At 45.8% G+C, this 23,009-nt stretch overlaps 2 long non-coding RNA genes across 3 annotated transcripts; one reads left to right on the forward strand and one right to left on the reverse strand.

The window, feature by feature from the left end:
- Positions 1-742: 742 nt before the first annotated feature.
- On the reverse strand, positions 743-11,154 carry LOC147572737 (uncharacterized). 2 transcript variants are annotated; one of them, XR_015245939.1, is made up of 3 exons: positions 10,156-11,154; positions 9,394-9,506; positions 743-4,271 (listed from the first exon to the last, which is right to left on the reverse strand). It is a non-coding gene; the product is annotated as an uncharacterized LOC147572737 (long non-coding RNA). The 2 variants fall into 2 exon arrangements; XR_015245938.1 differs by having other exon boundaries at positions 9,299-9,506.
- On the forward strand, positions 6,718-22,876 carry LOC147572738 (uncharacterized). The gene is made up of 3 exons (XR_015245937.1): positions 6,718-6,867; positions 21,291-21,522; positions 22,641-22,876. It is a non-coding gene; the product is annotated as an uncharacterized LOC147572738 (long non-coding RNA).
- Positions 22,877-23,009: the final 133 nt, after the last annotated feature.

A 23,009-nucleotide genomic window follows, 5' to 3' on the forward strand; every position in this document is an offset into this window, starting at 1 on the left:
CAGGAAAACTGTAATCATACATGCAATTCACAAAATAATTTTGGTTTGGATATATAATATTCATTCAGAAAAATATCTTAAAGACCTGTGTACAGTTTTACAAATAATAGTAACATGAACCTACTGTAACCACCACCTGGGTCGAGAATTAGAATGTGGCCAGCCATCTGGAAGCCTTCCAGGTACCTTCTCCAGTCATATCCCTGTCCCTCTACCCTGGAAGCCACTTTTGTTCTGACTTCTGTGATCATTCTTTTTGGGCTTTACTTGATAGTTTTACCACTTTGGCATGTCTCCATAAACAATATGGTTTGATTTTACCTGTCCTTATGACTGGAAATTTTACACAAATGGAAATCATTCCACATCGTATCCTTTTGCCTTTTATCTTTTGTTCAACACTGTTTGAGAGTCATTTGTGCTTCAAATAGCTACATCTATCTTTATTGATATACAGTCCTCATTTTATGAATATCCTACTTATTTATCCATTCTTTGTAAGAGAACATTTGGCTTATTTCCAGTTTTTAGTTATCATCAGGAATTCTGCCTTAAACATTCTGGTACATTTATCCAAGTGTACACATACATGAGTTTCTCTAGGACATATGTGATACGGAAGCACAGAGTTATAAGCTTATCTTTGCGTATCTTCAAATGGAGTGGATAATGACAATTCTTTTCCAAAGTAGTTGTACCAACTTACACCTCCCTTCCACTCCACAATCCAATCTTGGTATTGCCAAACTTTTAAATACTTGCCAGTCTCGTGGGTATGTAGTGTTATCTCTTTGTGGTTTTAATTTGCATTTCCCTCATTACCCATAAAATGCTTTTACACTTATGTATTGGCCATTTGGATTTCATCTTTGGTAATTTATTGGGTTTTGTCCATTTTTCTATTGAATTGAGTTTTTCTTATTGATATGGAGTAGGTTTTTAAAATAGATTTTCAATTTATTGACACATATATTACATATTCTGTAACATAACATATTTACATCTTCTTCCAATTTACAGTCTGACCTTTTATTATTTGTATAGAATCCTTTGGTGAATACAAGTTCTTAATTTTAATGTAGCCAAACTCATGTATCTTTCCTTTCTGATCTTGTTTAAGAAGACATTGCATATATTTTTATGTGAAAATATTCTATATTGTCATCTAAAAGCTTATAGTTTCACCTTTTACACTTAGATCTGTAGTCTACCTGGAATTCATCATTGAAAATGTCTTCCTCTCCTCATTCATCTGCCATGCGTCTTTTTCATATGTCAAATGTCCACACATGTGTTTATCATTTTTCTGTTCTCTCTATTCTGTTCCATTAGTCCATCTGTCCATTCTGTGCCAAGACTATGCTGCCTTTACTACAATTTAAAACAAATCTGGTGTCTGGTAGAGCAAGTCTTTCTACTTCATTGTTTTCTTCAGAAGAGTCAGAGATTCTTTGTGTTTACATCTAACTTTTAGAATCAACTTCACAAATTTTACCAACACCTTGCTAGAATTTTGGCTAGGATTAAGATTACATGGAATCCATGAATCAGCTTGGGGAAAATTAGTATCCTTCCAAAATTGGGTCTTCTCATCCATGAATATGGTATATTTTTCAATTTGTTTAGGTTTTCTTTAATATCTCTCAATACAGTGTTAAAATTTTGTCTGTGCATATCTTCCATATGTTAAAAACATACTTGTATTAATTGCTTCATATGTTTTACATAATTATTTACTGATTTATAGGAATACAATTGAGTTTTGTATATTGCTATTGTATCCAGCTACCTCGGAAAAATCCCTCATTAATTCTAATAATTTATCTGTAGGTTATTTTAGATGTCCTATGAACATACTGTTGTTGTTTTTCTTGCCCTTCCTTTGCACTGTCTAGGGCCTCCAGTATAACATTCAATATTATAATTTTTATGCATGTATCTTACACCTTTGTGAAACTGTAAGTTCAATGAGGGATAAATCATTGTACAACAGGGATATTCAATAAGCATTTGTTGAATGAATCATGGAATGAATGAGCTATTCCATCATCCAGATGGCTAATCATAGCAGAAACCATAAATAATCATGGAGGCAGGAGACAAGTTGACAAACTAGGTTAAAAATCAAAATCAGAACCAACAGTACAAAATATACTACTGGAGACCAACATGTAGGTGCAGAATACATGCATTAGCCTAGTCAAGGACCTGAGCTGGGTACAGAAAGAGAGACAATAACTGATTTTCTTGAGCTTCTGGTACAATGTAAGGCACTTAAATTCATAACTCTCTTCCCTAAAGAAATTGTGGGTGGGGTTTTTTTTAGTGTGTTACTGTACTTCTACTACTTTTAGCATAAAGCCCAAATTTTGTATATTCTTGTCCCTGCCCACCTCTCCGACCTTGGTCTTAGAAGGGTCTAACCTCCCCACCTCCCACCTCATCATCCCTTGTTGTGTTCCACTCACTCTGACTTCTTCCTGGTTTCTAGAAAATTCCAAGCTTTCTCTAATAGTGCTTTGCCTATCTGTTCCTTCTACTTGGAACACTCTTCCCACCGTCCCTCCTCTGGCCATGCCTGTTAATTTGTCAGGTCTCTGCTCTATTGTCACCTTCTCAAGCAAGCCAACCCTCATTTTCACCATGTAGCTTAGCTACATGGTGTATACTCTTAAAGGCCCTGTACTTTTTCCTTAAAGGTTCTTACCAAAATAGCAATTTCATTCCTGTGTTATTATTCGACTAACGTCTCCTAATTAGATTGTAAATTCCAAAACAGGGGTGGCTGTGTCTAGCTTGCTCACTGCTGGCTTCCCCAGCACCTGGCTAGTGTCTGACACACACATGGCGGGTAAGAGTCACTTCCTGAACTAAAACCTGTAGATCTTCACTCTTGGCTTTCCTTTATGTCACTGCCCCTCTGTCCTTTCCCTTTCTCTCTGATGCCCTCAGATGCTCCCTCCTTGTTCCCACAGCCCTGTACCCTTGATTCTATGATGCTGCTTAACCATGTGGAACCCTATGCACCTCCACCTCCAGACTGGTCTTATTAAGTTCACCTGTACTGTCAGCCTCTGCAAGGTGTCAGGCACATAGTAGGCCCTGATATATATTAGCTTGACTAAATGAATAAATGCAAATGAATAATAAACAACGAATGAAGTGTGTATGTGCATACAAGTATTTGAGAGTCTCTTACCATGGGGCAGTCTCTTAAATGAAGATAACTAATTGCATGCTTTTTATGATAATTTAGTAATTAATCTCCCTTTGAGAGGGTCTAAGATAGAACCACCTTACACCAAATTGCAGTCAGTAGTGAATATTCTTGCAGAGAGGATCTGGGTAGCGTATGCATGTGTGGATGTGTATGTAATATAATATATATTTTTTTCTTTCTAAAAAACCTTACAAAAATAAAGAAAATGTCAAAGCCTTTTAAAGGGCGCGATCACGCTGAGTAATACAACCCTTCCTTGATTTTTGCATTATTTCAGTATGAGATGTTTTTATGGCTCTTGCTAAAAATAAAAGACATTTCAGAGTTTCTCAGTAAATGAAGCACTGTAGACTTTTCAGTTTTGTTGTTTCCCCTAAAATTAATATAATTAATTAAAATCCCATGTGAGTGTGATTTACAATCTGTGAGTCAATGAGTCACAGACTCTTATGCTAATAGGGCAGTTCAGCTTTCTGAGCTCTTTACAAAAAACTATGCCCCAGCGAAGGGCCAAGAACAGAGGTAAGGTGACAAAGAGGCCCAGAAGGAAGGACCTCTCTAACCAGGCCGTGGTATATTTATATTGTGTTTGGAATGGAGGAGTCTGAGGATGATTTGGAAAGACAACTGCTTTTATCAAGTGTAAGAAATTAGTTTAACTGAATTTAAATGCAATTACAGGAGCAGCTGGTGAAGGCTAATTTCTCTTCAGTCTGGTTTCTCAAGAACCGCACCCCCATTCTGTTCCCTGGGAAGGGATCAAGTTTCAAGCTTTACATCATTGACACCAACCTTTATAGGCTGGCCTTGGTGGAGGTCAGTGCTAGGAGCCACAGAGGACGGGGATTACCTCTCTCCTGGTGTTTACCTGAATTTGCTCCTCCCCTTTCCTTTGTAAAGAGACCCAAGGCCAGGTGCCAGCATCATGTTGACGTTACTTTGAAAGGCTCAATTTCCACTAGGGTCCATTCTGACTCGATCTCTGTCTAGATGGCACCGGGGCTGGAATCCAGGGTTTTTAGCTGCTTCTCCTGGTTCAGGATGGTGAATCCTGTGTGATGAGGAAAATCTTTGACTTCAAGAACTGAAAAGCTCTTAAATGTCATCTACCTGGGCCAGATCACTAACCTGATAGACTGAGAACAGACAGCCTGGGAGCAATATCCTGACTGCCAGTCCAGTGTTACTGGTACCAACACCCCACACTCCATAACCGCACCTCAAAAACGTCAGGCCCATTCTTTCCACACGGGAAATCCCTGCCACCCCAAATCCAGCTCAGTGCACGCACCTGATCCCCTCAAATGCACTAAAGTGAATACAGTGTTCGGGCCTGGTGTTTGGGTCAAGGCTTTGCCGTTCTTAAAATACGGAATGTATAAACCATCTCTGTCATCTACACCCCCATATAAAGGAACTTATAAAATCATTAGTAGGAGAAGGGATTGTCACAGATAAGAGAGAGGAAAGAGATAAGGACACTGGAAAAGGAGGTTTTGGGGAAGCTGATCAAAGGAAGAAAGAAGGTGGGCACTCTGGGTAAACACTGCAGAGGTCTCCTGGCCGGTCCTGGTCCTGCTCCTGGCTCAGATCAAGTGATCCTCCAAGTGGGGGGTTGGAGGGAGGCCCTGTGGAGTCTCACTTCCCCAAGGGTTACCTGGTTTCTAGCTCTGAAATGGTGGCCCCAGAGGGACCTGGGATTTCCTGTCTTGTGGGCAACCTCCCCAGGGGCCTCCACGTATGAGAAATGTCATGTGAAGCTTCTGGGTTTCTCTCAAGTGTCACCAGACAAGGGCATCAACCACAGGCCGGGCGGGGCCGAAAGATGGCCAAGCTGCTCAGTGTGCCCATCCAGCCAGTGGCATCCCCCCGCAGCCCCACGTTTCCTGGAACTTTACAGACTGCCAGATGCCTTCAAGACAAAGCTGATGGGCCCCGGGAACATGGCTCTCAACTCTCCCCAGCAACGAACGCTCTCCAAGGCCATCACCCTGCCGGCCCCCTCTTCACTCTCATCCTACCTTATCTATGTGTTGGTCCCCCTTCCGCTTGGGTACAAGGCCAATCCCCCATTTCCCCCACCTTCCCAGGTGCTCACACATGAGCACACTGAGGCCTGTGCCTCGTGGGGCTGCAGGGACCCCCTGGGCCCTGGCCTCCTTGGAGATCTCCTCAGGCCCCTGCAGCTCACCTGTCTTCAGCATCCTCTCTCCCTCCTGTCACGCACACCTCCCTCTTGTCCCATGCAGGACACTTCCTGAGGGCTCCTCATGTGGCCCCACGTTCAGCATTATTACTGAACAGACTAACACCTATAAAGGTTGTTCACCGCAGGCCTCAAGGCAGCATGTAGGCTCCAGATACTTGAAGATGGTTTGCCAAAAACAAAAGACTGACCCCCCACAGGAGAACCAAGGCTGTTATCAAAGCCAAAGGTCCCAATCTCATTTCCTGAAGGTTTGTTGCCTACAACCTAGGATTCAGGTCAGATGAAATTATTAATTCCTTTTATGGGGGCTCGCGTGTCTTTTTTCTCTTCCATGAATTGGCACATCACAGGGGCTTTCTCAAATTATTGGCAGGGTTTGGAGGAGAGGAGGGACCCCCAAATGCCTGTGAACATTAATAATGTTAGTAAGATCTATTGGAGGCGGGGTCCTAACACACACAGCTCAGCGCCCACGACACACAGCTCGTGCAGCTGATGGCCCCTGCCAGGCCCCGAGAGGTAACGAGGGTGATAAAGAATGGCAGTAGATCTGTGACTCTTAACCCCCAAGAGGGACTCAGCTGTAAGGCAGACCTTACTGAAATCCTTATTTTCCTGGTTCAAACTAGCCAGCCCGAGGCCCCGGCTAGAAGAGCTTGCAGCTTCTGTCAGACAACCTGCTCACTCCTGTCTCCACACCAAACCTGCTCTATTCCAGGCTATTATTTTTATATGAAACCCTCTTCCTGATCAACTCATTTTGTTCAACCCCTGCTAACTGTCTTGCGACTCCCATCCCTCAGTGAGCCATACCGGGAAGACAGGGGACGGCGAGGGGGCAAGAGTGGGCATGGGGCAGGATGAAGTCACTGTCAGCAATGCACCTGCAGTCAGTGGGAGCTACGGCTGGTAAACGAACCTCAAGTTCAGCCCTCCAAGACCCACAGGCAGCCAGGCTTCTGCATAGGACTGGACAGGAGGAGCCCTTTAGGACCAGACAAGAAAGAGTTTTGTTTTCTGAGCATTGACTTGCAGCTCAGCCCATGTGAGGGCTGTTCACTGAGGTGTCTCGGCCAGGTGGTAGATTTCTCCTGTTGTCCTGTGACTTGGCTTGAAGCGGAAGATGACCCGTGTCACCTGGCACCCTGATAACAGAGAGCAAATTCCAGCAAAAAAGTGCCCATGCCTGGGCTGGCCATTCTTGTGCCCAGCAGGCAGCTCCCTGCCATCTGGCCACCTTAGAGGGACCACAGCCGCTCTGCTCCTCGCCCACCTGGCTTCAGCTGCCTCCCAACCCCAGTGACAGGGACAGCATCGCCAATACTAGGCATAAACCAGCCTCCGATTTACCTGCTTTCCTGCTCTGGGGACTGGGGACCAGGTCCCCTAATGCTGTTGTGCCCTAGTTTTCCACAGAGCTGATGCCCTGTCCCTTGAGGTAAGCAATCTTCCAACCTTATTTGCAAATACTGAAAATACAAAGCTCAAATGCATTTGTGGCACTCAGGGCACTAACATTTGTCAGGGGACTTCACTAGAGATTTCCTAAGGCATTAAGTGAAGAAAATAAGTACTGGATAGATGGGAATTTGGGGGCAAAGCATGCACACATGTACATTGCGATGGCCACTTATTCTAATATAACATTACAAAGAGGAGGTCCAGAAAGAGATCAGGTAGAGGACCTGGGCAGCAAAGAACTGTCATAATTTCACCATGTTTCTTAAAAGGCGTTTTTAAAAGTGTGGTAGCTTGTGTTGCTCCTACAAATCTGAGCACTCTGTTCATTGGTTTATTTACACAGTGACTTATTTCGGGAGTACATTACAAGAATACACGTGATAAAATGTGAAAGTATAGATAGATACATGGGAAAGCATGTATGGGAGGGAAATTTTAGAATGGGAGGGGAAATCTGGCATGTGGATATATCGATTATAGGGTTACATGGATAATAGAGGTGAGCCACTAATCAAGAACAGATGATTGCTAAACACTGTCCTCTTCACTGGTGTTGGTGACATTAATCAACACCTGTATAAACAAGGTGCTGGCTCCACATGGGCTAAGACATGCTCCTGCCTTCCAAAAACTCAGGGTTTTGGGGCAAATAGAAGGGTCCTTGTCCAAATGGGGTCCTGTCACAGATTCATAGAGAAAAGAAGACTGGGGTCAGCAATGTGGGTCCACATAAGTATCCCGGTGGAGACTCACCGTGTACCTGCTGATCTGTGCTGTGCTCCCCCCACTGCATGCATGTCTGGCCGGCAGCCCCACTTCTCCCTGGCTGAGGTCCATGGGGAACCTGGCCACGCAGCACCCCTAAACTGCTCCTAGCCAACATGCCCTCATCCGTAAAACACTCAGCATTGGTAGCACATCTCATGATTGGAGCCACTCCTACTATAATGTCTAACAACTTGCTAAGTACCTGCATGGATTTATTTGTCTGACGAATTCACTTGAACACTGACCCAGAAGAAAGATTCAGTGTCTGATGACAGGGGGAAGAAGGCTGAAGCCAGGGCCACATCTCCACACACGTTGGTGTTGGCACTTCCGGAAGCAGTCCCCTCATTGAAGGAAACTGTGAAGACCAGGATGGGGGAGAAGGGAAGGAAGTTTTCGCAGCTCATCATTTGGCTAACACTGTTGCGCTGATGGCAAGGCTCTCTGTCTAGATCAATTCTTGTGTTCATTTGAGCAAAGTAGTACTAACACATTTTTTAGCGTTTATTTATTTATTTTGAGCGAGCGAGTGAGAGAGAGAGAGAGAGAGAGTATGTGTGTGTGCACAAGCAAGGAAGGAGCAGAGAGAGGAAGAGAGAGAATCCCAAGGAGGCTCCATGCTGCCAGCACAGAGCCTGATGTGGAGCTTGATCTCATGAACTGTGAGATCATGACCTGAGCTGAAATCAAGAGTTGGTCCCTTAACTGACTGAGTCACCCAGGGGCCCCAATACTAGCCCATTTTAATTCATGCATTTGATTTGTTTTTTCCAAGTAAAAAACTCTGGATTTGGTTTTGGCCCCATCTCTAGGCAATGTTGGAAAGAAACAAATTGCATTTCAGCACTAGAGTCTCACCCTGGATTCCCCTGGGTGGATCCTCACCCTGAAGCACCCAAAAGTCTCATATTGTCCACTGGATATTCAGTCTCTTCCTGTAATAGATCTTAATGGGAATCACTTATCTTTTTTCTCATCTCAAGAGTAATCCATTAAATTAGCTAAATCTGACTGCCAACCTTTATATCCAAAAATAATACAGAAAATAAAATTAAGAAAAAGTGTATACCTAAATCCAACTCTTTACTTTTCCAGCTAATATTTGATTATTTTAGACATAATTCAATGATGCTAGACTCTTTTCTAGTATTAAATTACTCATTTTTTTCTTTTTGAGTCAAAATCCTGATGGAGAACAAGTAAATCCTAGCGCCAGCTCTGTTCCCTGAATCTGTTGCTTCAAGGCCTCTTGACATCAGGCTCTCGCTGGGAGTTCTTGTCTGTCCTTGGGTCCCACTCCAGCAGACCAGGGGCCAGTGGGTACAGGAACCAGAAATAAGGCTTTCTCATCAGAAAGAGCTGAGCTGAAATTCCAGCACAACTACCCAGTTACTGTCTTGATGTTCTCATTTGCAAAAAGAGGTTCCTAACACCTACTTCACAGGCATTTTATAAGGAGTAAATAAAATAATAAATGTGAAAAGCTTAGCACGGTGTCTGGCTCACAGTAAGGATGACAGTCATCACCACCATGATGTCTTCCTTATCATCATTGTCACAGCCATCACTGATTCTTATAACTAATTCAAAAACAAGCCACACATTTCCTTTAAATCTCTGATTCCCAGTGGAGGGCTAACCTTGTGGAAAGGTGGTGGGATTTGGGTCCATCCTAGCTGTTAGCTCTGGGTCTGCCATCTCGGACAGCCTGCTTAGCCTCTCTGGGTCCTCTCACCTCGTCTGTCCAGTAGGGATGACAGCTGCTGGGAGGGTTAGCGTGGGGGTGCGTACAACGCATCCAGATCCATTAAAGATTGGCTTTCTGCACCTTCATCCTTTCTTCTTTCACTGTAACGAAATATTAGAAGAGATCGTACCCACATGAGATGCCACACATCTACCTAAAAGCCTTGTAATAGGCTAGGCAAAATATTTAGTCTCATTGCATCAGACTCTATTCTCTTTGGGCTCTGCTTACAATGGGTATTAATCACTTAATCATACAAGCTAATTTATACTCATCTGTTAATCAGTTAATGGCTCTTCCATAAGCATTTACATAATGTTTTTAGCCAGAAAAAAAAAATGCAGTCTCCCAAAGGCTCCTAGGAAGTGTCCCTGTGGTGAGCCTACCCTGCCTGGTGACAGGGACTACCTTCATGTGGAGAATCTTCCATAATCACCCAACGGCAGCCCATCCTGCCTGTGCCTGAGCCTGTGCCTGAGCCTGAGCCTGAGCCTGAGCCTGAGCCTGGGTCTGCTTGACTTGACAAGATCCCCATTTGTTTGCATGGGTCTGTTTAAATGCTTGCTCTCTGATGGCTGCGTTTCTTCACACACCCAGATGCACAGTACAATACCTGCCCCCTCTTGTTAGAGTGAATGCACAGCTGGGCTTGTGTCTTATTAGCAGGCTGGGGCTGGGTAAGGGGGCAGCAAGGAAGAAGGAAACTTATATCTTGGAAGCTGGCCACTTCTGTGTATAACAAATACAAACCGGAACCGGGTGACACTTGGGACCATCAGCATAAGCCAAGATAGAAGTCACTCTTGCAAGGAGTCTGTGTTCCTGGTAGAACGACACCAATAATCAAAGTTAAATGATTTCTTGCCATTGTACATTAAGACCAAAACATTGGAGAAAATGCCTCTTCAAGACTCAGGGTGCCCACTGTTGCACCATTTGGTTGTATAAACTTGTCACTATCTGCACCTGGGTGGCAGCTCAGCTGTGGTCAGTCCCTGGGGGGAGGATATTAACCCTTTTGGTGACAGAGGCTGGCTCAGCTTATTCTGCAACCATCTCAGTTTCTGGAAACAAGCCACATCATGTCTTGAAGGTGGAGAGTGGATGGAATCTGAAAGATGGTAGGTCACAGACTGGCAGAGAGGGCAAGGAATGATTGACAAGAACCGTAGGTGAGTCTCTGAGAGGTTGTGTGACTTTGTTTGTATTAAAACATAAACTGTGGATTGGATGGGGCTCAGACATTTGGCTACAGCACACATTTGGAAAACGCATCAGCCAGAGCAGCCACGGCACCTAATGCGCATCTTTGTTTGAGTAAAGCTGATGGGAAGTGACTCAGCAAAGGCTGTAAAATGGGTTGCATTGGGAAAACCAAAGACTTCTGCTCCCAGGTCAGATCCTGAAGGCTAAATCCAGAGTTTCACTTCGTTCTTGGATTTGCTGCTGCTGCCTCCACTGGGGCCACCAGATAGCCAAGGGCCTGGGATGGTCTCCAGTCGTCTCCAGCACCCTGGCTTGGGAAGCAGGCTTTGAGTCCAAGGGTGGACATCTCTGTGGCTAGCCATCTGGTTAATGCTCATCACGCCCGTGTGGGACGCCAACAGGGAACAGACTTAGGACAGAATCAATAATCTGGCAAGGAGGAGGAAGCTCACAGCTTCACAGATGAGCTCCTGAGCATTAATTAATTTATTCATTAATTCAATAATAATTCATTAAGGGCATATTATATGACAAGCAATGCGAAGACATAGAGTGATGGTGCCATTATAAAGATATATAAAGACATACCTTTATGATATATAAGATATACCTTTAAGATATATAAAGACATGTCTTTAGGAAGCCCATACTGGGGGAGCAAGTATTACGGACGTGTAACCAGAATACAACCTTAATAAATAGTGTTTTTGTAATGTGTACAGAGTGTTACAGGACTATGAAGGAAGATGCAATTATCTGAGGAATTCCATTAAAGCTTCACAGAGGAAACGGCATGAGGGCTGCAGCTCAAAAGGTGACTGGGAATTTCTACAGACACGGGAAAAGGAGAAAGTAGCAGACTTTAAAATCAGGCAGACCAATCCGCTAGCCCTAGATCTACTTGTGCAATGCTGACTTCAGTATTTAGTCTCTGTTTCTCCATCTGCAAGATGGAAATAATAAGCCTATCTTGCAGAATTTTACAAGAATTGGAGATCATCTATATTCAAAGAAGTCGTGGCTTTAGCACATTAACCAGCTGGGTCTTGAAAGAGGACGTTTTATATAGCTGGTATACCATGAGTAAAAACAGAGACATGTGGAAAGAAACAGTACATTTTGCCAACAGGAGGTAGTTTACCACATCGGGAAAGTAGGCCTGGGAGGAGGAAATAACAGATGACGCCAGACAGATGATTGGGGTTCATTTATGATGAGCCAGGACTGTCTTAGGTGAAGAAGAGCCAGGGTCATTCAGGCTTGCCCACGACCGCTCTGCCCAAGGGCTCACTGCGAGTCTGCTTCACGGGTGGCTTCCGCCCAGTCTTCCCGGTTCTTCCTCCTCCCCACGCCTCCTCCGTCCATCATACTCTGACAGTCCCCACGCCATGCCCACGGCTCTATCCTCAGCATCGCCATATGCCATTCCTCCTAATTCTTTAGCAGTCACGTCTATTTAGAGCTGTATTGAAAGTCACTTCTATCACTTCTCCTGCAGGTGCATTCTAAGAATACCCAACAACAAAAATCCAAACAGGCAAACAAAGAAATGACAGAGAGATCTTGATGACACCGAGAATTCATTGCCCTCTAGACTTTGCTTTCTTCAAGAGTTAGTTGGAAAGAATAATATTACCAACTTCGTGGGATTAAATGAGATAATTCCGTGAAGTGCAAAGTAAATCCTTATCAGCTTATTAGCTGCTATTATTATGATTGTTCCTAGCTTTATAAAATAGGTAACCATTCAATACATTTGAGTGCTTACTATGTGCACAGAATCAAAACGTTCCTTTACAAACATATAATTCACCTACAACTTTTTGGGCAGATATATTCTGCAGAGAAGAGAGCACAAGCATATGGGAGCAGTATAATTTAATCACCACCTAATTAGCCAAACTATTTAAAATCGGCCTTACAATGATGATGAAAACATTCTCACTTCTAAATGCCGGAAGCTGCGTCTTCCTGTAATTCTCTCCCTGGAAAACTGCGCACTGAGGGGCTCTTGGCTCAGTGTGGACGCTTCCTCTCCATCACATTCAGACCTCACTGAGTCTAGTCATTTCCTTGCTTTGTCATTAGAGGAGGCCAGGATGGCCTCTGTTATCTTTCCTCATTTTCTTGATGTTTCTCCTAGTGGTGATTGTCCTTTGTGTGGGAGGATGTGCCTGAGATAGGGATAATAGGACCCAATATTTATTAAGACTTGCTACATGGTGGGGGTGCCTGGGTGGCTCAGTCGGTTGAGCGTCTGACTTTGGCTCAGGTCATGATCCCACAGTTCGTGGGTTCAAGCCCCGCATCAGGTTCTGTGCTGGCAGCTCAGAGCCTGGAGCCTGTTTCAGATTCTGTGTCTCCCTCTCTCTCTCTGCCCCTCCCCTGCTCATGCTTTCTCTCTCTCTCAAAATTAAATAAACATTAAAAATTTAAAAAAAAAAAAAAAGACTACACGGCAGAGGCCATTTAAGCATTTCACTTTTGTTTTTCTTGAGAGAAAGTGAGCGACATGAGACAGAAGGAGAGAGAGACAGAGACAGAGAGACAGAGAGAGAGAGAGAAAGAGACAATCTTAAGCAGGCTCCATGCTCAGCGTGGAGCCCAATGAGGGGCTCAATTTCACGACCATGAGATCATGACCTGAGCCGAAATCAAGAGTCAGAAGCTTAACGGATAAGCCACTCAGGTGCCCCCAAACATTTCACATTAACCCTCCCATAGCCCTATGAGATTAACACCATGAGTATCTCCATTTTCTAGAAGAAGCCAAGGCTCCAAAGGGTTAAATAACCTGCCCAAAGTCTCTCAGCTGGTAGGTAGTGCAGCCAATATCCACCCCCAGGCAGTCTGCTTCCAGCTTCCCTAAGAGTCAGAAAATCCAAAAGCAGTAGAAACCTTTGGGCTAAGAAGAGGCAGTTGCTGGGGCGCCTGGGTGGCGCAGTCGGTTAAGCGTCCGACTTCAGCCAGGTCACGATCTCGCGGTCCGTGAGTTCGAGCCCCGCGTCGGGCTCTGGGCTGACGGCTCAGAGCCTGGAGCCTGTTTCCGATTCTGTCTCCCTCTCTCTCTGCCCCTCCCCCGTTCATGCTCTGTCTCTCTCTGTCCCAAAAATAAATAAACGTTAAAACGTTGAGAAGAGGCAGTTGCTGTGAGCGAACCCAATTCTTAACTCTTGTTTCCCAATTAACCCAAAGCTTCTCTTACAGAGTTTAGAGAAACCCTGTTTTCAGACTGTCCAGTGATGAAATTATGAACACCCAACCCAGGTAAATAAATGTCCAATGGAAGGTTTCTCTGAACAGCTAATTATAAAAAAAAAAAAATCTGTTATGACAGAAAAGCCCAGAGAAACTTAGAACAGAGTAAGAGGCCACAGTGTTCAAAGAATCAATCAAAAAGGAAAAACACTGTAAATACGGAGAAAGCCCACAAACCGAGACCAAAGTACAAGACGCTCAGCAGGAATGTTCTACAGAGGATTAAAGTGTTTGACAGACAACTGGGCTAGATGATTTTAAAAGATCTTTCTAAACCCAGAGATGCCATTATTCAATCAGGAATGTAATTTTTTTTAAGTTCCCAGTGTTCATGTTTTTAATCTCGTGGACTAATTCATAGCAGGTCAGCATAAGTTTGGTGCTGCCATTGCCTCCAAACATTTCCACATCCAAATTCCACTGTGCACACCAAACCCCACGTGTTGGCTCCACTGACCCCTTCTTTCCATGCACCTTATCTCGGTTAATGGTCTCACCATTGCCAGTCACCCCGACCTGGTGCTCAGAGTCTTCCTTGACTCCTCCTATACCCTCAGGCTCCACATCCAACTGGTCAACAAGCACGATCAGCATCTAAAGTGTCTTCCCTAGTTGTCCTCTCCTACCCCACCATGGCCCTGTTGGTGCAAGTAAGTCATACTACAGTACCTACTGTGGACTAAAGACACAAAGATGAAAGTCATGGTCCTTCCCCTCAAAGAACTCACAGCCTGGTAAAGGAGACAGGCTTATACACAGAACTCAAGACCCAGGCAAGAGGCATACAGGAGGTACAGTAAATGATACAACAGATCAATATGTATCAAGCATCTTGTTACCTCACCTGGTCACAAAAGGCTCCTAGTCCACCTGCCTTGTCTCCTCATCCTGTCCATTACTCACACTGCCAGCCTAACAATCCCCTCTTTTGGTGTCACTTGATGCTCAGAAGCATAAGGGCACCTGGGTGGCTCAGTCGGTTGAGCATCCAACTCTTGATTTTGGCTCAGGTCATGATCTCACAGTTTTGTGAGTTCAAGCCCCCCATCAGGCTTTGCACACTGACCTCAAGGAGGCTGCTTGAGATTCTCTCTCTCCCTCTCTTTTTGCCCCTCCCCCACTAGTGCTCTCTCTGTCTCTCTCAAAATAAACAAATAAACTTAAAAAAGAAGAAGAAGAAGAAGCGTTGGATGGCTGCACTTGTCCAGGTATGTGAAGGGCAGATTTCTGCGCCTTATGCTGAATATAACCTACGGCAGAAGTGACGGGTGCTTATGAGCTTGTTCAGAGATGTTTCCAGAGTAAGATGAGCCCCCGGGAAAACAGTGGCATTATATGATTGGCAAGAGGACTAATACCAGACTCAAAAAGAATATTCACAGAGCTGGGAGGAAACCAGGAAAGAGAAAGACAGGGAAGATAGAGTGACAAGAAGTTGAAAACAGTCAGTGGCAATGAATGTTGCTGAAATTTAAGCCAGAAGACAACTAAAAGCCAGCTACTGGTTGCCTACTGGTTTTGCAAAAGCTACACCTTTCCATTGATTGGATCAGATATCAGGCTTCATGGGTTTGTGATTTGATTATGAGGTACAGGAGGGCTGCAAGGATCCCTGTATCCCCTTTTAACATGACTGGGAGTGAAAAAGATGTATTTAAAGCATTCCATCCTATATTCAATTTATTTAAGCCCAACATGTTGGTTTTTCCTTTTTCTTTTTTTTCTTTTTTTGAGAGAGAGGGAGAGTGAGGGGGATGGGGCAGAGAGAATGGGAGAGAGAGAATACCAGGCAGGCTCCACGCTTAGCATGCAGAGCCCAACATGGGGCTCAAGCCCACAACCATGGCATCATGACCTGAGCCAATATCAAGAGGGAGACGCTTAATGGACTAAGCCACCCAGGCGCCCCCAACGACTTGGTTTTAACTGCTGAGAGCAGAGACCATCTCGTTTCTCTTCATATCCTTATCCCATGGTAACCAGCAGTGTTTGATGCATGTTTGTTTGTTTGTTTGTTTGTTTAGGGCAATGGTAATTTTCCTGTAATTCGTTCTTAACTAAAATATTTGAGGGTGCGTGGAAATGGTTGCTTCCACCAATGGTTTCAAACATTGTTCATTGGGTTTTTTGTTCTATTGATTTGCATTCTCTCTAGAGAGGCAACTAGCTGAGTAGGCAAAAATAAACTTTCAGAGATCACATTTGAGTAATCACAAATTCTGAACTTATATTGGCCCAAATTAAGATTTATTTTCGTAATTTTGGCAGCTCTGAATTTGCAGTGTAAGTCAACAAGAAAACAGGACTCACATTGCCCCCATAACCACCAAACGATTTATAAACAACTTGGATGGAAGCTTCTATGATGCAAAGCAAATCTGCACCAGTATGCCACATCGGGTCAGATGGCGGGACTCACTTTACGTTCACCCTATTTCCTGGATGGACAGTGCCTGGTCCTAAATGTTCCCTTTATTTCTATTTTTATTTTTTAAATGTTCTATTTATTTGTGAGAGAGAGAGGGGCAGAGAGAGAGAGAAGGGGGCAGGGGATCCAAAGTGGGCTCTGTGCTGACAGCAGCGAGTCTGACATGGGGCTCGAACTCACGAACTGTGAGATCATGACCTGAGCTGAAGTCAGATGCTCAACCGACTGAGCCACTGAGGCGCCCCCAAAATGTTCTCTTTTTTAAAAAAACTGACTTAGTACGCAGGTACTAGGGTTCTGATGTTTCTGAACACACTGGATTCTGAGCCACCCCAATGGCTCCTCACACAAGGTCATTTACAACATGTAGCAGTAACACGATTGCACACGATTTACAGAGGAAATAATCATTTGCTATGAAATTATCAAAAGCTTCCCTTCTGGCCATCCTGAGAGCAGTTCTCCAACAGTTTTCCCTTAGGTTAGCCCCAGAATATTCTGGAAGTCTCTTTATTTATAATCCTGGCACTGACCTCCTATGTCTGTGAGGTCTTTACCAAATCCAAGCGGGTGGACAAGCACTGATTCCCTGTCACTGGCCTCACCTTGCCAGGTTCTCCCAACACCTCCTAAGCCTTTTCAAACAGAGGGCTCACCCAGCCTGCCCAGGGCCAGGGTCCATCAAGCCTTATCTGCTCTGTTGAGAGTTGGCATCCCACGGCTCCTGGCCCAGCCTGCAGCAACAGCGGTTCAGCAGTGGCCCTCACACCAGGAGCCTGTGCACACAGGCGTCTCCCTGGGGCCCGGGGGAAACAGACAGAAAACCCTCATTGAAACACTGGCTCAGCAAGTTCCATTATTCATGGACAGAGAGAAAGCAATGGCGCTGAAGTTAGGCACCGCGTGTCCTGATGGCCAACATGGGGAACAAGTGGGGGTTCAAACCACAGTGCACTCAACTTTCTCTGGGAGTTAGAGGAGGTCCTAAAGCACTTCTGTGTCCCCATAACGTGGGATCTGAATACCTAGGGCTGACAGAAAGGTAGGTCGACACATCTCTTTTATGTTACAAATACCGCCTTGACGTTCTGAAAACATGAGTGAGCCACCTACTAAAAGCACATCAGCACACACACTTGCAAAGTCAAACTCCTTCCTTAACCAAATGGCCTTGAGAAGAGATGTGTAAAGAGACATACGATCCATGCTTAGCCTCTTGAGGGGGTGCTGGATTTCTAATTGACATATAAAAAAGGTAATTGCTTGAATCCACTGTAAACCTGAAGAGGCTTGATCCTGCTTCCTCCCAGCCAAAGAGCCCGTCGGTAATTTTTTCTCTTGTTCATCACAACAGGCGCTGCATCCAAGACATTGCCCAACTCAAATCCGGTAATTCCCTCCAAGACCATCATAACCTTCCAAAATAAGCTTGTTCGTTTAAAATAGCCTTGTCAATAGCACTCACCAACTCACACAGAGCAAATAATGATTTATACCTGAAAAAAAAAGGGAAAACTGTCAGCCTCTGGCTCATCCTAGAGGAAAGAGTGATGAATTCACAGGCTACTGTTTCAGTAATTTTTACTTTAAAATGTAAATTGTATTTTTTTGTTGTTGTTACAAGAATGACACATGAGCATTATGGAAAATTTAGAAAGACCACTAACCAAAAAAAAAAAAAAAAAAATAGTAGTCAATTAATTAGACGAACTATAATCCCACAGTGGAGATATAACCTCTGGTATTTTGGCTTATACTCTTCCAGATCTATCTTTCTTTCTTTCTTTTTCTTTCTTTCTCTTTCTTTCTTTCTTTCTTTCTTTCTTTCTTTCTTTCTTTCTTTCTTTCTTCTTTCTTTCTAAGTCCATCCTCCATGGCATCATGATGCTCACAGTCCTTATTTGTGAGGCCATTGTAGAAGATGAAATCTGTGTCAAGAAATAACTATGAACACACTGGATACTTTTAGCCACTGAAACCCAACAAGCCTCTTGGAGTGCTAGGTCAGGCTCAGTAGGTTCAAACCACAAGAGCTGGCTTCATTGATTGGGTGTTCGGCCACATTTTCATGCCATAGAGTGGCTCTCAGCACTGGGCGGGAGCAGCGACCCGGGGGGAGCCAAGAGGGCTTACTGTAAGTCAACATGTTTGTTGATCCTGGACCAGTGGCTGAGCCGGAGGACAGGGAGAGCCCTGCAGGGCAGACAGACAAAGAGCAGGGAGACGGAGCTGGAACATGGAGGGGCAAGCACTGTCTGCTCTCTTCTCTGGGGGAGAGAGAGGCCCTGGGATTCTTTCCATCTGCAGAAACTGCAGTGGTCAATGCCCCCATGGCCTGTGGGGCTTTGGGTATATGTCACAAGAGGGTCCTCTCCCCAGCGGGAAAATTGTTTATTTGGCATCTGACCAAAGGCATTAGGGCTCCTTTGAGAAACATTTGATCGGAGCCCAGAATTTTCATGTACGCTATGGAGAAAGGAGGTCAATTTAAAGAAAATTTAGATAGAACAAGAGCCACAACAAAGCAGCCTCTTTAAGGGGCAAAGGCAGGGATGCGATGTTTCTAGGGCAGAGACACTGACCCCGTTCCCATTCTAGGAAAGGGACACTGACCCCATTGAAATAAACAAAAAAAGCTCCTCAAAGAGGCTCACCAAACCCAGGCAGTCACAAGCGGGAAAGAGGTCCTCACGCCTCTGCAGTCTGGCCAGGGACCAACGTCTCCATCAGCCTTGACACAATCAGTTCTCTTAATATGGGGAGGCCCTGGGATCACAGCAAGCTCCCCTGGGCAGCTGATTTGCCTTCAGTGATCTGCCAAAGCCTGTGCAAGTGCTGTTTCCACCAGAGCTGGAAAGTGTCGATATATTGCGGGGCAGGGAGGACCTAATGTTTCCCGATCTCTTGCTAACAACAGAGTAGTCCACGTTTCCTCACTTACCCCTTACAGTCACCCTAAGATGCTCAGTACTCTTGTTCCCACCTTGCAGATGAGAACGCTGAGGCTCCGATCGTGGGAGGGATCTGCCCTGGGTCCCACAGCAAAGTGACAGAGCGGGCATCCAAAGCCCCTGCACACTGGTGCCAGAACTCATGTCCTTGACCTTCTATGCCTTTCTGATCTCAGTCCCCTTCAGAGTGTTTCTTTCTTCTATCCCACTGACTTCCTCCTTTTTATGAGAAGAATGGAGAGTCTTTATAGGTGACGGTAATGAATGCGAGAGCTTAGTTTTTCATAGACCTCTGCCTCCTGCAGGAAAGGATCAGAAGTCAGCATGGCGGTGATGTTTTGTATTCCTCTGCCGTAGCTTAATTAAGGGAGCGCGTTGTGCCGTGATTACTTAATACATTTAACATTTAATAATTATCCAACACGTAGCCAGTATTCCAAGACAGACGCGTCTGGAGAATCAAGAACGAAAAGGCAGGAAGAAGAAAGGGAGGAGTAGATGAGGCGTTAAGGAGTAGACAAGGTTTGAGGGGGAAGATGAGGTTTGCTGCCCTGTGCATTCTTAGTGTGGCTGCAATGGCCAAGGCACCGCGGCCAACGCTGATTCCCTTCCAATAAGAGCAGCGCTGTTCCCTGGGCAGGGAGCTGGCCGCTGAGCACACTGGGGGAGCCCTGTCCGCAGGACACAGATTCCGCTTGCGGTTTTCCAAGGGAGGGACCCATGGCCCCCGGCCATCTGTGCTCTCTGCCGGACCCCACAAGGTTTGACCGTGACAGCTGAGGGGGGGCTAGGATTGCAGCCGTGAGCACACTGGAAAAAAACAGCTGCTGCGGGTCCTTTGCTCGCTGGCCTGCGCTCCGCTGGCGAGTGGGACATTACGGCCTTTGTTATTCACGAAGCATTTGGAATCTCTGTCCATTTAAGGAAGGAAGCCGCGGGGTAATCCAGCCCTGGCTGTGCCATTGACGAGTGACTCACTCATTTCTGCCACGTGAACTGTGGATGAACCCGGGCCGCCGGGGCTCAGGCCCTTCCTCGGACGTGGTCGACAGCCTGCACTTGATTAAACTTAATGGATTCCTGAGGCATACGTGCGCTCTATATATTAAGTCAAATTAAGCCCTGTGCACCATAAACCATGCTTTCTGTTTGTTTTGATAACATTAGAGAGTTGGGAAGGAAAAGAGCAGGTTTAGGATAAGAGCAAGAGCCCGGCCACATTGGTTTACCCCAAAGGGAATCCAAGCCAGCGCCGGGCACCCCCGGGGGCGGTGGGGGCGGCGGGGGGGGGGGGGGTGGTGGTGCGGGGCCAAGGCTTGGGGGTGGGGGCTTCAGCTGGTGGGCCGCCTGGACCGGGAAGGGCTGAGGGCGCAGTGCAGAGTGGAGCTCGGTCCTTGGAGAGGGGAAGCCGTGGATTTGGATTCCATCCCTGCCCTACCGCTAACGAGCGGTGTATCCCTGGGCAGCTAATGCCTCCTGCTCTTAGCTTTTTCATCTGTGGAATGGCCTGTCTCGGCTTCAGAGGGCTGGCAGGAGGGTAACATTGGCCAAGGGTTTAGCACAGAGCAGGGTGCACCGCGAACATTAAGAAAGGTAGGCATATACACACAGGTACACCTGCATATATGTGTATACCTCTGCATGTATACATGCTTAATGTAAATATCAGGCTATCTAGGTATATACGTATACCTAGATAGTGTACTTATCGGCCTGTATAGAGACAGATCAGCCCATGTCGATACAGACACAGACATAGATAATGCACGTCTCAGCACATAGAGATAGAGATATATACATACACATACATAAAGTATCTATTGGCGTATATGGGTATATGTATGAGGTAGCAGGGAGCCTGGGCAGGGTCGGCAGAGGGGACGGTATGGCAGAGGAGGGGTGACCCCAAGGCCCGCGCCTACCTGAGCCATGAATAGAGCCCCTCCTCGGGGCTGCTGCGGTAGGAAGCCGACATTTATCAGGTGACCCCTTATTGGAGAAGCGATGTCCTCTCATGTGGTTTTTGCTGTTTCTAAAAACAGAAAGCAGAGGCTGTAACCGTGGCCAAGATCGTTCAGGGGAGACTCCTTTGGGAACCAGTAGCTGACGCGCAGCAAGTGACGCCCTCTGGCCGGAGGGAAGAAGCTCAGGGGCCAGTCGGGAGCTGGGGACAGACGCCTGCCTCTCTGGGCCTTGCATCCGTGACCCTGGAGTTAGGTTCCCAGGCCCCCAGGAGGGAAGCAGCTTGGGTCTAAGCCGGCAAAGGAAAAAGGGGTAAGTTTTTCCCAGCAAATCGCTCTGTCCTGACAGAGCCACCAGCAGCCTCGTCCCACAACCCAGCATGTGACATGGCTCTCTGCGCACCAGTCCTTCTGCTTCTCCGCCCACTTTCACTTCTCTGTCCTTATCTTGGCCTCCCCTCTGGAGGAGCGGGTCTGGAGCACCGTGCCTGCGGGGCAGGGACAGAATGGAGCACTTGTGGTGCCTCTGCTCCAACCGTGGAAGAGACTTTAGGCCCCTGAGTCCAGCGAGTCTCAGGGTCCTCACCGTGAGGACAAGTATACCAGCTCTGCAAGGACCCAGTGAGGTCACGTGTGTGGTGGGGGACGCAGGCTTTGGAAACGAATACAACATTGCACACACGTACCTCTTTCAGGGACTTGCATCCCCAGGGACTCTGACAAGCTGGCTCATGTCCTTGCCACCACCACTAGAGCACTATGAGAGCACACAAAAGCTGTGCGCTATGGCCTGGCTTGTGCCTCCTCCAAATTCACATTTTGAAGTCCTCATCCCCAAAGTGATGGTTTTGGACGAGGGGCCTCTCGGAGGCAATTAGGTTTCCAGGGAGTCATGAGGAAGGGGCCCTCGCGATGAGCTTAGTGTCCTTTGTAGAAGAGACACCGGAGAGCTGGCATTGTCTCTCTCCCTACCACGTGAGGACTCGGTGAGAAGGCTTCCACACACCAGGAAGAAGGCTTTCACCAGAGCTCGACCAGGTTTGCAGTTTGATCTTGGACTTCCGGCCTCCAGACGTGTGAGAAGAGGACACACTTGTGTCCTATCAGCCACCCGGCCTGTGGCGTTTTGCTGTGGCAGTCCGAGCTGAGTGGGACACACACATCTCAGGCTTATAACACTGACAGCAGGCTAGGTCGATCCCTACCCAGCCGTGGGGCCATGACACCAGTGGGCCAGGGGCTCTAGTTAGCACAGGATGAATGCTGAGCTTTCCAAAAAGTTTTGAAAAGCAATTTGGTTTTCCTTTGGTTTTTGAATGTGAATGATTCCAAAAAGATGGTGGGTTTAAATGTGGGACGGATATTGGTAGAAAGAATGTACAATAATACATGTTCTTACATAATGTAAAAGTGACTGTCATACATTTTCAGAGCACGTGGGCAGGTACAGGTGGGAGAGAAGTGTGGGGAGCAGCACAGAATGTCACAGCTCCACGAGACGGAAAATGATGGCACCCGGGCACACTGAGACATCGGTACATTCACGCTCACCCTCCTTCACATCTAGTGAACAGATATTTCACAGCGAAGACGTTAATCTCCTTCTGGTCAATAGTTCTCAGCCAAATGATCAAAATAAAATACATCACTCATCGCAAGAAAAAAAACGATAACTATGTGTGGTGATGGATGTTAACCAGATTTATTGAGGTTATCATTTCAGAATACATACAAATACCAAATCGTTATGCTGCACACCAGAAACTGAAAGCGTGTTCTGTGTCAATTATACCTCAATAA

Source organism: Puma concolor, chromosome E4 (assembly GCF_028749965.1).
Source record: "Puma concolor isolate L17-30 chromosome E4, mPumCon1.1.hap2, whole genome shotgun sequence".
NCBI classification, from domain to species: domain Eukaryota; kingdom Metazoa; phylum Chordata; class Mammalia; order Carnivora; family Felidae; genus Puma; species Puma concolor.